General features: G+C 41.0%; 1 pseudogene; it reads left to right on the top strand.

Annotated features, from left to right (window-relative positions):
• Positions 1 to 11673: 11673 nt before the first annotated feature.
• Positions 11674 to 12726, top strand: Pcyt1a-ps4 (phosphate cytidylyltransferase 1A, choline, pseudogene 4; annotated as a pseudogene).
• Positions 12727 to 13069: the final 343 nt, after the last annotated feature.

Below are 13069 nucleotides of genomic sequence, written 5' to 3'. Positions count from 1 at the left end.
CCTGGCTAAACCTTTACTCTGCCATTGCTCAGGGCACTGGCTCTGAACTCAGCCCCAAGTTCACCACTTGATGACCTGTCGATCTGGCTTGGCTGTTGTTTCTAGCTACTGCATTTGTCTTCGGGACACTTGAACAGCACGGGCAAGTTGCTAGCTCCTACTCTTACCCAGAAGGGGATGTCTTCACAGAAACCTCTCCAGGTCTAATTCACAAGCTAAATTTGGCCCTATAACCCACAAACAAATAACTCTATATGGCTGCTTAAAGGTACTTTTACAATTTGCCAGTGCGCTTTTCCTCTCCCCACTCCGATGTTCCCCTTGCTTGCTCTCTGATCCCAGTTCCCTGCCCTCTGACTCTGCAGCACACTTTTGATCTGACCCTCACTCTCTTGCAACCACAGAGCGGTGGACTGCAGCTTCTCCTTGCCTCAGAGACCTGGCCCCTACATTCCTACCTCCTCCTTCCTATCTCCCAGGGTCAGCCATTGAAGCCTCTTGCCAACACTGCTGTGAGACTTGTATTGACTTTGAGAAAAACTCCTGACATCAGGGGCTGGATCTCTGAGACTGGCAGGAATGACTTCCCAGTTCCCTGGCCCTGCTGGCAGCCTCAGCTCTGTCCCCAAGCTGTATGCTCATCCTCAGGCTGCTCTGAGTCCCTCATACTGCACCACTTAGATTCACCTTTTGTTTGTCTCTGTCATGCTTCTTCAGTTCTGTTCTAAGACATAACAAACACAGGTTATCTAACTCAGATCATTGCCATAAGCTAAGGATCACTGCCTTAAATATACATTTACCCTTGTTTTTTTTTATACTGACATTAAATTACAATATAGTCTCTTTTTTAATAGATACATTCTAGGACAAATAAACAAACACAGGTTGTCTAGCTCAGATATGCTTAATAGATACTGGCTCTCAATCTTATCAGAAGTCTGCTCTATATAATAGTAAATGTTTAAGCTTATTATGATAGACAGAGACTATCAAATCCTGACAGTTTTCCACCCAAGGTTTCTGCAAAGATATTACAAGATTCTACCTGGATTGTGGTCTGATAACCAATGACAAACACTGCTCCATTGCCTTGCCTGCTTCCAGGGCTTGGCCTAAACTGTGGATAAACAGAAGATAGCCAGAGAGTTAAATGTCTATGTTGCCTAAATCAAGGTGAGTTATTTTCTCCCACATTCCTACTCCACAGGAAAAAACCTACTTATCTTCTGGGCCTCACAGCCAGACTGATACTGCCCAAGTCACAATGGAGACCACAGGAACCTGGGAACTGTCTAGGTAGTGGCCTTGGTCATTTTAATTAATGACATCTAGACTATAATTCAGTCTTCCTTGATTTCTGACTACATTGACTGCTAAAGGAAGTTTGACAGCTAGAAAATAGACCTCTAGCTCCTTACATTAAGATACTACACCACTTTATTAGCTCATTAGTTGATTTGTTAACAGTTAAGATAACAGAAAACCCACTTAAATCTATCTCTTCTGTACCAAATAGGCTCCATCCAGATAAGTACACATGCCAATCAGTAACCTAAGTTTCTACCTGATACCTATTCCAGAGGGTGAGATTCCTCTCCTGTTCCCTAATATTGGGACTCTCCTCACCCCAACCACCAAGAACTAAAGGTGTCAAATGTATACCTAAGAAAAAAACTTTTTATTTTTATTGGATATTTTATGTATTTACATTTCAAATTTTATACCTTTTCCCATGTCTCCCATCTCCTGTTGCTTCTTTGAAGATGCTCCCACTCCAACCCACCCACTCCCACTTCAACACCTTGGCAGTCCCCTACACTGGGGAAATGAGTGTTCACAGGACCAAGGACTTCTCCTATTGATGCCAGACAATGCCATCCTCTGCTATATATGTGGCTGGAGCCATGGATCCCTCCATGTATATTCATGGGTTGGTGGTTTAGTCCCTGGAAGCTCTAGAGGATTCTGGTTGATTGACATTGTTCTTCTTCCTATGGGGTTACAAACCCCTTCAACCCCTTCAGTCCTTTCTTTAACTCCTTCATTGGGGTCCCCATTCTCAAGCCAATGTTTAGCTGCAAGCATTCGCATCTATATCAGTAAGGCTCTGGCATATCCATATCAGGATCCTGTCAGCAAGCATTTCTTGGTATCAGCAATAGTGACTGGGTTTGGTGCCCGCATATGGAATGGATCCCAAGGTGTGGCAGTCTCTGAATGACCTTTTCTTCAGTCCCTGCTCCACTCTTTGTCTCTGTATTTCCTCCTGTGAGTATTTTGTTCTCCCTCCTAAGATTGACTGAAGCATCATTTTGGTCTTTCTCTTTCTTGAGTTGCATATGGTCTGTGGATCATTTCTTGGGTATTCTGAGCTGGAGCCATGGGTCCCTACATGTGAACTTCTTGGTTGGTGGTTTTGTCCCCATGAGCTCGGTGGGGGTGGGGGGTGTCTTGTTGGTTGATATTGTTGTTCTTCCTATGGTATTGCAAACCCTTTCAGTCTCTTCAGTTCATGCTGAAACTGTTCATGCTATTAACAAACTTATCTCTTTTATAAACTTTTAAGCTCCAGGATACCCATTCAAATCTTTCTCTCATGGACTAAATAGACTCTGCTTATCTCTTTTATAAACTTATAAGCTCCAGGAAACCCATTTAAATCTTTCTCTCATGGACCAAATAGACTCCATCCATTTCTCTAACTCCTCCGTTGGAGTCCCATGCTCAATCCATACATAGGTGTGACTCTAACCAAGCAAGTGAAGGATCTTTATTACAAGAACTTCAAGTGTCTGAAGAAAGAAATAGAAGATCTCAAAAAATGGAAAGACCTCCCATATGCATGGATTGGAAAGATTAATATTATAAAAATGGCCATCTTGACAAAAGCAATCTACAGATTCAATGTAATCCCCATCAAAATTCCAACTCAATTCTTCATAGAGTTAAAAAGAGCATTTGCATATTCATTTGGGATTAAAAAAAATGAACAGGCTAGCAAAATTATCCTCAACAATAAAAGAACCTCTGGGGTAATCATCATTCCTGACCTCAAGTTGTATTACATAGCAACAGTGATAAAAAAAAACTGAATAATATTGGTACAGAGACAGGGAGATAGATCAGTGGAATAGAATTGAAGACCCAGAAATGAGTCCACACACCTATGGTCACGTGATTGTTGACAAAGGACCTAAAACCATCCAATGGGAAAAGGACAGCATTTTCAACAAATAGTTGAACTATTTCAACTGGAGGTCAGCATGTAGAAGAATGCAAATTGACCCATTCTTATCTCCTTGTACAAAGCTCAAGCCCAAGTGGATCAAAGACTGCCACATAAAACCACATACACTCAAACTAATAGAAGAGAGAGTGGATAGATCCCTGAAAACATAGGCCCAGGGGAAAATTTCCTGAACAGAACACCAATGCCTTATGCTCTAAAATCAACATTTGACAAATAGGACCTCATAACGTTGCAAAGCTTCTGTAAGACAAAGGACACTGTCATTAGGAAAAAACATCAACCAACAGATTAGGAAAAGATCTTTATCATTCCTACATCTAATAGAGGGCTAATATCCAATATACACAAAGAACTCAAGAAGTTAGACTCCAGAAAACCAAATAATCCTATTAAAAAATGGGGTAAAGAGCTAAACAAAAATTCTCAACCTAGGAATATGGAATGTCCAAGAAACAACTAAAGAAATATTTTCTCCCAAATGTATTTTGTATTTAAATTTATTCTCTACCTCTAATGTGTGTGTGTGTATATGTGTGTGTGTGTGTGTGTGTGTGTGTGTGTGTATTTCACAATCTTGCCAAGTCCAGTGATTTATTCAAAATCTACATCCAGGACAGCTCCAGAGAAGCAACCCACAGATGCTGCAATCCCTATCCACAGATGGTTCCACACACCCTGAACAGCAAGGAAATAGCCAACTCTTCTAAAGACTAGATCAACATCCCCATACTCATTTTCTTTTTTCTTTTTTTGAAAGGAAACAAGATTTTTAAGCTTTATTGAAGGATACTTGATACATAAGGACTGTCATTTTTTTAAAAGTATTTTTTTTATTAACTTGAGTATTTCTTATTTACATTTCGAATGTTATTCCCTTTCCCAGTTTCCAGGCAAACATCCCCCTAGCCCCTCCCCCTCCCCTTCTCTATGGGTGTTCCCTTCCCCTCCCTCCCCCCAACAATCACGTTCACTGGGGGTTCAGTATTAGCAGGACCAAGGGCTTCCCCTTACACTAGTGATGTTACTAGGATATTCATTGCTACCTATGAGGTCACAGTCCAGGGTCAGTCCATGTATAATCTTTAGGTAGTAGCTTAGTCCCTGGAAGCTCTAGTTGCTTGGCATTGTTGTTCATAAGGGGTCTCCAGTCCCTTCAAACTCTTCCAGTTCTTTCTATGATTCCTTCAATGGGGGTCCTATTCTCAGTTCAGTGGTTTGCTGCTGGCATTCTCCTCTGTATTTGTTGTATTCTGGCTGCGTCTCTCACGAGAGATCTACATCCAGCTCCTGTCGGCCTGCACTTCTTTGCTTCATCCATCTTCTCTAATTGGGTGGCTGTATAAGTATGGGCCACATGTGGGGCAGGCTCTGAATGGGTGTTCCTTCTGTCTCTGTTTTAATCTTTGCCTCTCTATTTCCTGCCAAGTGTATTCTTGTTCCCCCTTTTAAAGAAGGAGTGAAGCATTCACATTTTGATCATCCGTCTTGAGTTTCATGTGTTCTAGGCATCTAGGGTAATTCAAGCATTTGGGCTAATACCCACTTATCAATGAGTGCATACCATGTGTGTTTTCCTGTGATTGGGTTACCTCACTCAGGATGATATTTTCCAGTTCCAAACATTTGCCTGCGAAATTCATAGTCATTGTTTTTGATAGCTGAGTAATATTCCATTGCGTAGCTGTACCACATTTTCTGTATCCATTCCTCTGTTGAAGGGCATCTGGGTTCTTTCCAGCTTCGGGCTATTATAAATAAGGCTGCTATGAACATAGTGAAGCACGTGTCTTTTTTATATGTTGGGGCACCTTGTGGGTATATGCCCAAGAGAGGTATAGCTGGATCCTCAGGTAGTTCAATATCCAATTTTCTGAGGAGCCTCCAGACTGATTTCCTGAATGGTTTTACCAGTCTGCATTCCCACCAACAATGGAGGAGTGTTCCTCTTTCTCCACATCCTCAACAGCATTTATTGTCACCTGAGTTTTTGATCTTAGCCATTCTGACTGCTGTGAGGTAGAATCTCAGGGTTGTTTTGATTTGCATTTCCCTTATGACTAAAGATGTTGAACATTTCTTTACGTGTTTCTCAGCCATTCGGCATTGCTCAGTTGTGAATTCTTTGTTCAGTTCTGAACCCCATTTTTAATAGGGTTATTTGACTCCCTGCGGTCTAACTTGTTGAGTTCTTTGTATATTTTGGATATAAGCCCTCTATATGTTGTAGGATTGGTAAAGATCTTCTCCCAATCTGTTCGTTGCCATTTTGTCCTAACCACAGTGTCCTTTGCCTTACAGAAACTTTGCAGTTTTATGAGATCCCATTTGTCGATTCTTGGTCTTAGAGCATAAGCCATTGGTGTGTTGTTCAGGAAATTTTTTCCAGTGCCCATGTGTTCCAGATGCTGCCCTAGTTTTTCTTCTATTAGTTTGAGTGTACCTGGTTTGATGTGGAGGTCCTTGATACACTTGAACTTAAGCTTTGTACAGGGTGATAAGCATGAATCGATTTGCATTCTTCTACATGTTGAACTCCAGTTGAACCAGCACCATTTGCTGAAAATGCTATCTTTTTTCCATTGAATGGTTTTGGATCCTTTGTCAAAAATCAGGTGCCCATAGGTGTGTGGGTTCATTTCTTGGTCTTCAATTCTATTCCATTGGTCTATCTGTCTGTCTCTGTACCAATACCATGCAGTTTTTATCACTATTGCTCTGTAATATTGCTTGAGTTCAGGGATAGTGATTCCCCCTGAAGTCCTTTTATTCATGAGAATAGTCTTAGCTATCCTGGGTTTTTTGTTATTCCAGATGAATTTGCAAATTGTTCTGTCTACCTCTTTGAAGAATAGGATTGGTATTTTGACGGGGATTGCATTGAATCTGTAGATCGCTTTTGGTAAAATGGCCATTTTTACTATATTAATCCTGCCAATCCATGAGCATGGGAGATCTTTCCATCTTCTGAGGTCTTCTTCAATTTCTTTCTTCAGAGTCTTGAAGTTCTTATTGTACAGATCCTTTACTTGCTTGGTAAAAGTCACACCGAGGTACATTATATTGTTTGGGTCTATTATGAAGGGTGTCATTTCCCTAATTTCTTTCTCGGCTTGTTTCTCTTTTGTGTAGAGGAAGGCTACTGATTTATTTGAGTTAATTTTATACCCAGCCACTTTGCTGAAGTTGTTTATCAGCTTTAGTAGTTCTCTGGTGGAACTTTTGGGATCACTTAAATATACTATCATATCATCTGCAAATAGTGATATTTTGACTTCTTCTTTACCAATCTGTATCCCCTTGATTTCCTTTTGTTGTCTGATTGCTCTGGCTAGAACTTCAAGAACTGCATTAAATAAGTAGGGAGAGAGTGGGCAGCCTTGTTTAGTCCCTGATTTTAGTGGGATTGCTTCAAGTTTCTCTCCATTTAGTTTAATGTTAGCAACTGGTTTGCTTTTACTATGTTTAGGTATGGGCCTTGAATTCCTATTCTTTCCAGGACTTTTATCATGAAGGGGTGTTGAATTTTGTCAAATGCTTTCTCAGCATCTAATGAAATGATCATGTGGTTTTGTTCTTTCAGTTTGTTTATATAATGGATCACGTCGATGGTTTTCCGTATATTAAACTATCCCTGCATGCCTGGGATGAAGCCTACTTGATCATGGTGGATGATTGTTTTGATGTGCTCTTGGATTCGGTTTGCCAGAATTTTATTGAGTATTTTTGTGTCGATATTCATAAGGGAAATTGGTCTGAAGTTCTCTTTCTTTGTTGTGTCTTTGTGTGGTTTAGGTATAAGAGTAATTGTGGCTTCATAGAAGGAATTCGGTAGTGCTCCATCTGTTTCAATTTTGTGGAATAGTTTGGATAATATTGGTATGAGGTCTTCTATGAAGGTCTGATAGAATTTTGCATTGATCCCATCTGGATCTGTGATCTTCTCGGTTGGGAGACGTTTAATGACTGCTTCTATTTCCTTAGTAGTTATGTGGTTGTTTAAATGGTTTATCGGTTCCTAATTTAACTTCGGTACATGCTAACTGTCCAGGAAATTGTAGATCTCCTGCAGATTTTCAAGTTTTGTTGAATATATGCTTCTGTAGTAGGATCTAATGATTTTTTTTGAATTTCCTCTGATTCTGTAGTTATGTCTCCCTTTTCATTTCTGATTTTGTTAATTTGGATACACTTTCTTTGTTGTCTCATTAGTCTGGGTAAGGGTTTATCTATCTTGTTGATTTTCTCAAAGAACCAACTTTTGGTTCTATTGATTCGTTGTATGGTCCTTTTTGTTTCTACTTGGCTGATTTCAGCTCTGAGTTGGATTATTTCCTGTCTTCTACTCCTCCTAGGTGTATTTGCTTCTTTTTGTTCTAGAGCTTTTAGGTGTGCTGTCAAGCTGCTGACATATGCTCTCTCCTGTTTCTTCCTGCAGGCACTCAGAGCTATGAGTTTTCCTCTTAGCACAGCTTTCATTGTATCCCATAAGTTTGGGTATGTTGTACCTTCATTTTCATTAAATTCTAAGAAGTCTTTAATTTCTTTCTTTATTTCTTCCTTGACCGGGTGATCGTTGAGTAGCGCATTGTTCAACTCCCACGTATATGTGGGCGTTCTTCCCTTATTGTTATTGAAGACCAGCTTTAGGCCATGGTGGTCTGATAGCACGCATGGGATTATTTCTATCTTTATGTACCTGTTGAGGTCCGTTTTTTGACCAATTATATGGTCAATTTTGGAGAAAGTACCATGAGGAGCTGAGAAGAATGTATATTCTTTTGCTTTAGGATAGAATGTTCTATAAATATCTGTTAAGTCCATTTGGTTCATGACTTCTCTTAGTCTGTCTATGTCTCTGTTTAATTTCTGTTTTCATGATCTGTCCATTGATGAGAGTGGGGTGTTGAAATCTCCTACTATTATTGTGTGTGGTGCAATGTATGTTTTGAGCTTTAGTAAAGTTGCTTTTACTTATGTAGGTGCCCTTGTATTTGGGGCATAGATATTTAGGATTGAGAATTCATCATGGTGGATTTTTCCTTTGATGAATATGAAGTGTCCTTCCTTATCTTTTTTGATGACTTTTAGTTGAAAATTGATTTTATTTGCTATTAGAATGGCTACTCCAGCTTGCTTCTTCCGACCATTTGCTTGGAAAGTTGATTTCCAGCCTTTCACTCTGAGGTAATGTCTGTCTTTGTCTCTGAGGTGTGTTTCCTGTAGGCAGCAGAATGCAGGGCCCTCGTTGCGTATCCAGTTTGTTAATCTATGTCTTTTTATTGGGGAGTTGAGACCATTGATGTTGAGAGATATTAAGGAATAATGATTATTGCTTCCTGTTATATTCATATGTGGATGTGAGGTTATGTTTGTGTGCTTTTCTTCTCTTTGTTTTGTTGCCAAGATGATTAGTTTCTTGCTTTTTCTAGGGTGTAGCTTGCCTCCTTATGTTGGGCTTTACCATTTATTATCCTTTGTAGTTCTGGATTTGTAGAAAGATATTGTGTAAATTTGGTTTTGTCATGGAATATCTTGGTTTCTCCATCTATGTTAATTGAGAGTTTTGCAGGATACAGTAACCTGGGCTGGCATTTGTGTTCTCTTAGGATATGACATCTGTCCAGGATCTTCTGGCTTTCATAGTCTCTGGCGAAAAGTCTGGTGTGATTCTGATAGGTCTGCCTTTATATGTTACTTGACATTTTTCCCTTACTGCTTTTAATATTCTTTCTTTATTTTGTGCTTTTGGTGTTTTGACTATTATGTGACGGGAGGTGTTTCTTTTCTGGTCCAATCTATTTGGAGTTCTGTAGGCTTCTTGTATGCCTATGGGTATCTCATTTTTTAGGTTAGGGAAGTTTTCTTCTATGATTTTGTTGAAGATATTTACTGGTCCTTTGAGCTGGGAGTCTTCACTGTCTTCTATACCTATTATCCTTAGGTTTGATCTTCTCACTGAGACCTGGATTTCCTGTATGTTTTGGACCAGTAGCTTTCTCCTCTTTACATTATCTTTGAGAGTTGAGTCAATGATTTCTATGGAATCTTCTGCTCCTGAGATTCTCTCTTCCATCTCTTGTATTCTGTTGGTGAAGCTCATATCTACAGCTCCTTGTCTCTTCCTTTGGTTTTCTATATCCAGGGTTGTGTCCCTTTGTGCTTTCTTTATTGCTTCTATTTCCACTTTTAATTCCTTCACCTGTTTGATTGTGTTTTCCTGTAATTCTTTCAGGGATTTTTGTGATTCCCCTCTATAGGCTTCTACTTGTTTATTTATGTTTTCCTGCGTTTCTCTAAGGGAGTTCTTTATGTCTTTCTTGAAGTCCTCCATCATCACGATCAAATGTGATTTTAAATCTAGATTTTGCTTTTTGGTGTGTTTGGATACTCAGTGTTTGCTTTGATGGGAGAATTGGGCTCCGATGATGCCATGTAGTCTTGGTTTCTGTTGCTTGGGTTCCTGCACTTGCCTCTCACCATCAGGTTGTCTCTGGTGTTCTGCTATTTCTGACAGTGGCTAGACCGTCCTATAGGCCTGTGTGTCAGGAGTGCTGTAGACCTGTTTTCCTGTTTTCTTTCAGCCAGTTATGGGGACAGAGTGTTCTGCTTTCAGACGTGTAGTTTTTCCTATCTACAGGTCTTCAGCTGTTCCTGTGGGCCTGTGTCTTGAGTTCACCAGTCAGGTTGCTTGGAGCTGGAAGATTTGTCTTACCTGTGGACCCAAGGCTTAAGTTTGCTCGTGGGGTGTTGCTCATGAGCTCTCCATGGCAGCAGCAACCAGGAAAATCTGCGCCGCCCTTTCTGGGAGCTTCCGTGCACCAGGGTTCCAGATGGCATTTGGTGTTTTCCTCCGGAGTCAGAGATGTGGGCAGAGTGTAGTCTCTTCTGGTTTTCCAGGCGTGTCTGCCTCTCTGAAGGTTTAGCTCTCTCTCCCATGGGATTTGGGTGCAGAGGACTGTTTATCGGGTCGGTCCCTTCAGGTTCTGGCGGTCCATACTCATTTTCTTAGGTTTCCCAGAGACACATTGCCCCAAGTCAAAAAAGCTAAAGATCATGATGGCCCCATTCCTGCTTCACAATCACTTCTTCTAGGCTTTTGTTTTTAAACTAAACCAAAATGAAGGAATATTAGCATTTCTTTTAGCCTACACCCCACAATTACCTGTCAACAGCCAGGTATAGTTGGCTTACTTATAAAAGGGATTGTTCACCCACTCATAGCTTTCTTGCTTTCTTGCTGTCTGCCTCTTCCCTTCCTTTCTCTCCTTCTCCCTCCCCACTCTCTCTCCATGTGTTCCTGAGCTCCCCCTCCCTTACTGTCTCCCTCTCTCCCTCCCTCCCTCCCTGCCTTTCTGTGTGTGTGTGTGTGTGTGTGTGTGTGAGAGAGAGAGAGAGAGAGAGAGAGAGAGACTCTACTCCCTTCCCAACTACACTTGCTATGCCCTAAATAACTTTTTCATACCAAACCTGTCATATGAGTGGTACTTCAGGGGGAATATCTGCCTCAGCATGGGCCCCACTAAGGCACCCCTCCTACCCTCACCATACTGCTCCTCTACCAAAACATATCGTTGTCTTTCTATTTTGGTATAAAACACAATGCATGCTATGCTGTCATTGTGGTGTAAATACTTAACAATTAAAACTCTGGTTAGAAAATAACCTATCAATCACAAGGCTGCCTGCCCTGCAAGACTGTGGGAGACAGAGAGAGAGAGAGAGAGAGAGAGAGAGAGAGACAGAGACAGAGACAGAGACAGAGACAGAGACAGAGACGGAGAGAGGAAACCCTGGTGTTAAAAGACTATCCTGTGAAAGATAGGTGCAATTCTTTAAACAGTCAACAGAGGGCGAGTAAGGTCTGTCTGGAATCAGATTTTATCCTCTGTGTGTGTGTGTGTGTGTGTGTGTGTGTGTGTGCGTGCGTGTGTGTGTGTGTGTGTGTGTAAGTGTTCCACAGTGTAGAAATATGGGTATCATCACTACATGTTACAGGAAGAAAAATATCAATAAACTTCAAAAAGAAGTAAATTTATTTGTTCCTTGAAATATAGATATGCAACTGACACAAAGCCATAAATAATGTTTTATAAAATGTGGTTTTATTTTATTTTACTCTGCTGTTACATAGGGCATAACATTTCCTAAAGCTTTTTTGGGATTCCAGTCAATGATTAGCAAACATATTATAGTGATTCATCTCTCTAAAGAACAGCCACTGGACAAACCAGGTACCCTTGCATATGTGAACAAATCTGCATGAAAAAGTACTAAAGTGTAGACTTTGACTTGTGTACTTTATTTCTCCTTTCTAGTGTATTAAGAAAGGACATGAACATATTTGACTTTGCTAGTTGGTGGTGCGGCGCAAGGAAGGAATCCGCGGAGACCTGAGCTTAGAGGTGTTGAGTTAAAAGAAGATGGATGCACAGAGTTCAGCTAAAGCCAATTCGAGGAAGAGGAGGAAAGAGACACTTGGTGTTAATGGAGCGACAGAGGAAGATGGTATTCCTTCCAAAGTGCAGCGCTGTGCAGTTGGTTTACTGCAGCCAGCTCCTTTTTCTGATGAAACTGAAGTTGACTTTAGTAAGCCCCTTGTGAGCAGCCTGTGAGAGTTTATGTGGATAGGATATTTGACTTATTTCACTCTGGTCATGCCCGGGCTCTGATACAGGCAAAGAACCTTTTCCCTAATACATATCTAATTGTGGGAGTGATGAGCTAATGCACAACTTCAAGGGCTTCACTGTGATGAACAAAAAGGAGCTTTATAACGCAGTGTAGCACTACGACTATATGGATAAGGTGGTGAGGAATGCCCCCTGGACTCTGATGCCTGAGTTCCTGGCGAAACAACGTATTGATTTCGTTGCACACGATGATTTCCGATTTCCGCTGTTCTTCTGTAGGGAGTGATAATGTCTATAAGCACATCAAGGAAGCAGGCATGTTTGCTCCCATGCAGAGGACAGAAGATATCTCCAGATCAGACATCATCATCATCTGCATTGTCTGTGACTATGGTGTGTATGTAAGTTGGAACCTACAGAGGGGCTACACTGTCAAGGAGTACAATGTCACCTTTATCAATGAGAAGAAATATCACTTGCAATAACAAACTGATAAAGTAAAGAAGAAAGTGAAAATGTGGAGGAAAAATGAGAAGAGTTTGTGTAGAAGGTGGAAGAGCACAGACCTCATGCAGAAGTGGGAGAAGTCCCGAGAGTTCATTGGATGTTTCCTGGAAATGTTTGGTCCGGAAGCACTGAAGCACATGCTGAAAGAGGGAAAATGGGATGATGCAGGCCATCAGTCCCAAGCAGAGTCCCAGCAGCAGCCCTACCCATGAGCGCTCCCCCTCTGCCTCCATTCGGTGGCCCTTCTCTGGCAAGACTTCCCCATCTTTCTCCCCAGCAAGTCTCTCTAGGTGCAAGGCTGTGACTTGTGACATCATCAAGGATGAAGTGGACTAACTTTTCATCCCTGTGCCTATCACCTTCAGAAGCTCTCTGTCAAAATCCATTTTGTGATTCCAGCACTAAACCTAAGGACATCTACGAAGAAAAGACAAATGGGGCAAGAGGAATTGGGAATGGGAGAACCAAAACATCCCTTGTCCTGAGACATTCTCAGCTACACAAAGGAGGCTGCCCAAACCTTAGAAGCCTGCTCTGTATCCATCTTCCCACCCCAGAACTTTGCTTTACTGTTTATACTCATGTAATCTTGATAGGGAAATTGTCATTTATGTCATTTTTTTTAAAAAGTAGTCTTTCAAATATAGTAAGTACAACTAATTTTTTGCCCCTGAGGAGT

This window comes from Rattus norvegicus, chromosome 2 (genome assembly GCF_036323735.1).
Source record: "Rattus norvegicus strain BN/NHsdMcwi chromosome 2, GRCr8, whole genome shotgun sequence".
In the NCBI taxonomy this organism is placed as follows: Eukaryota; Metazoa; Chordata; class Mammalia; order Rodentia; family Muridae; genus Rattus; species Rattus norvegicus.
Note: the sequence above shows the minus strand (reverse complement) of the source record. Positions and strands in the feature narration are given on the sequence as shown.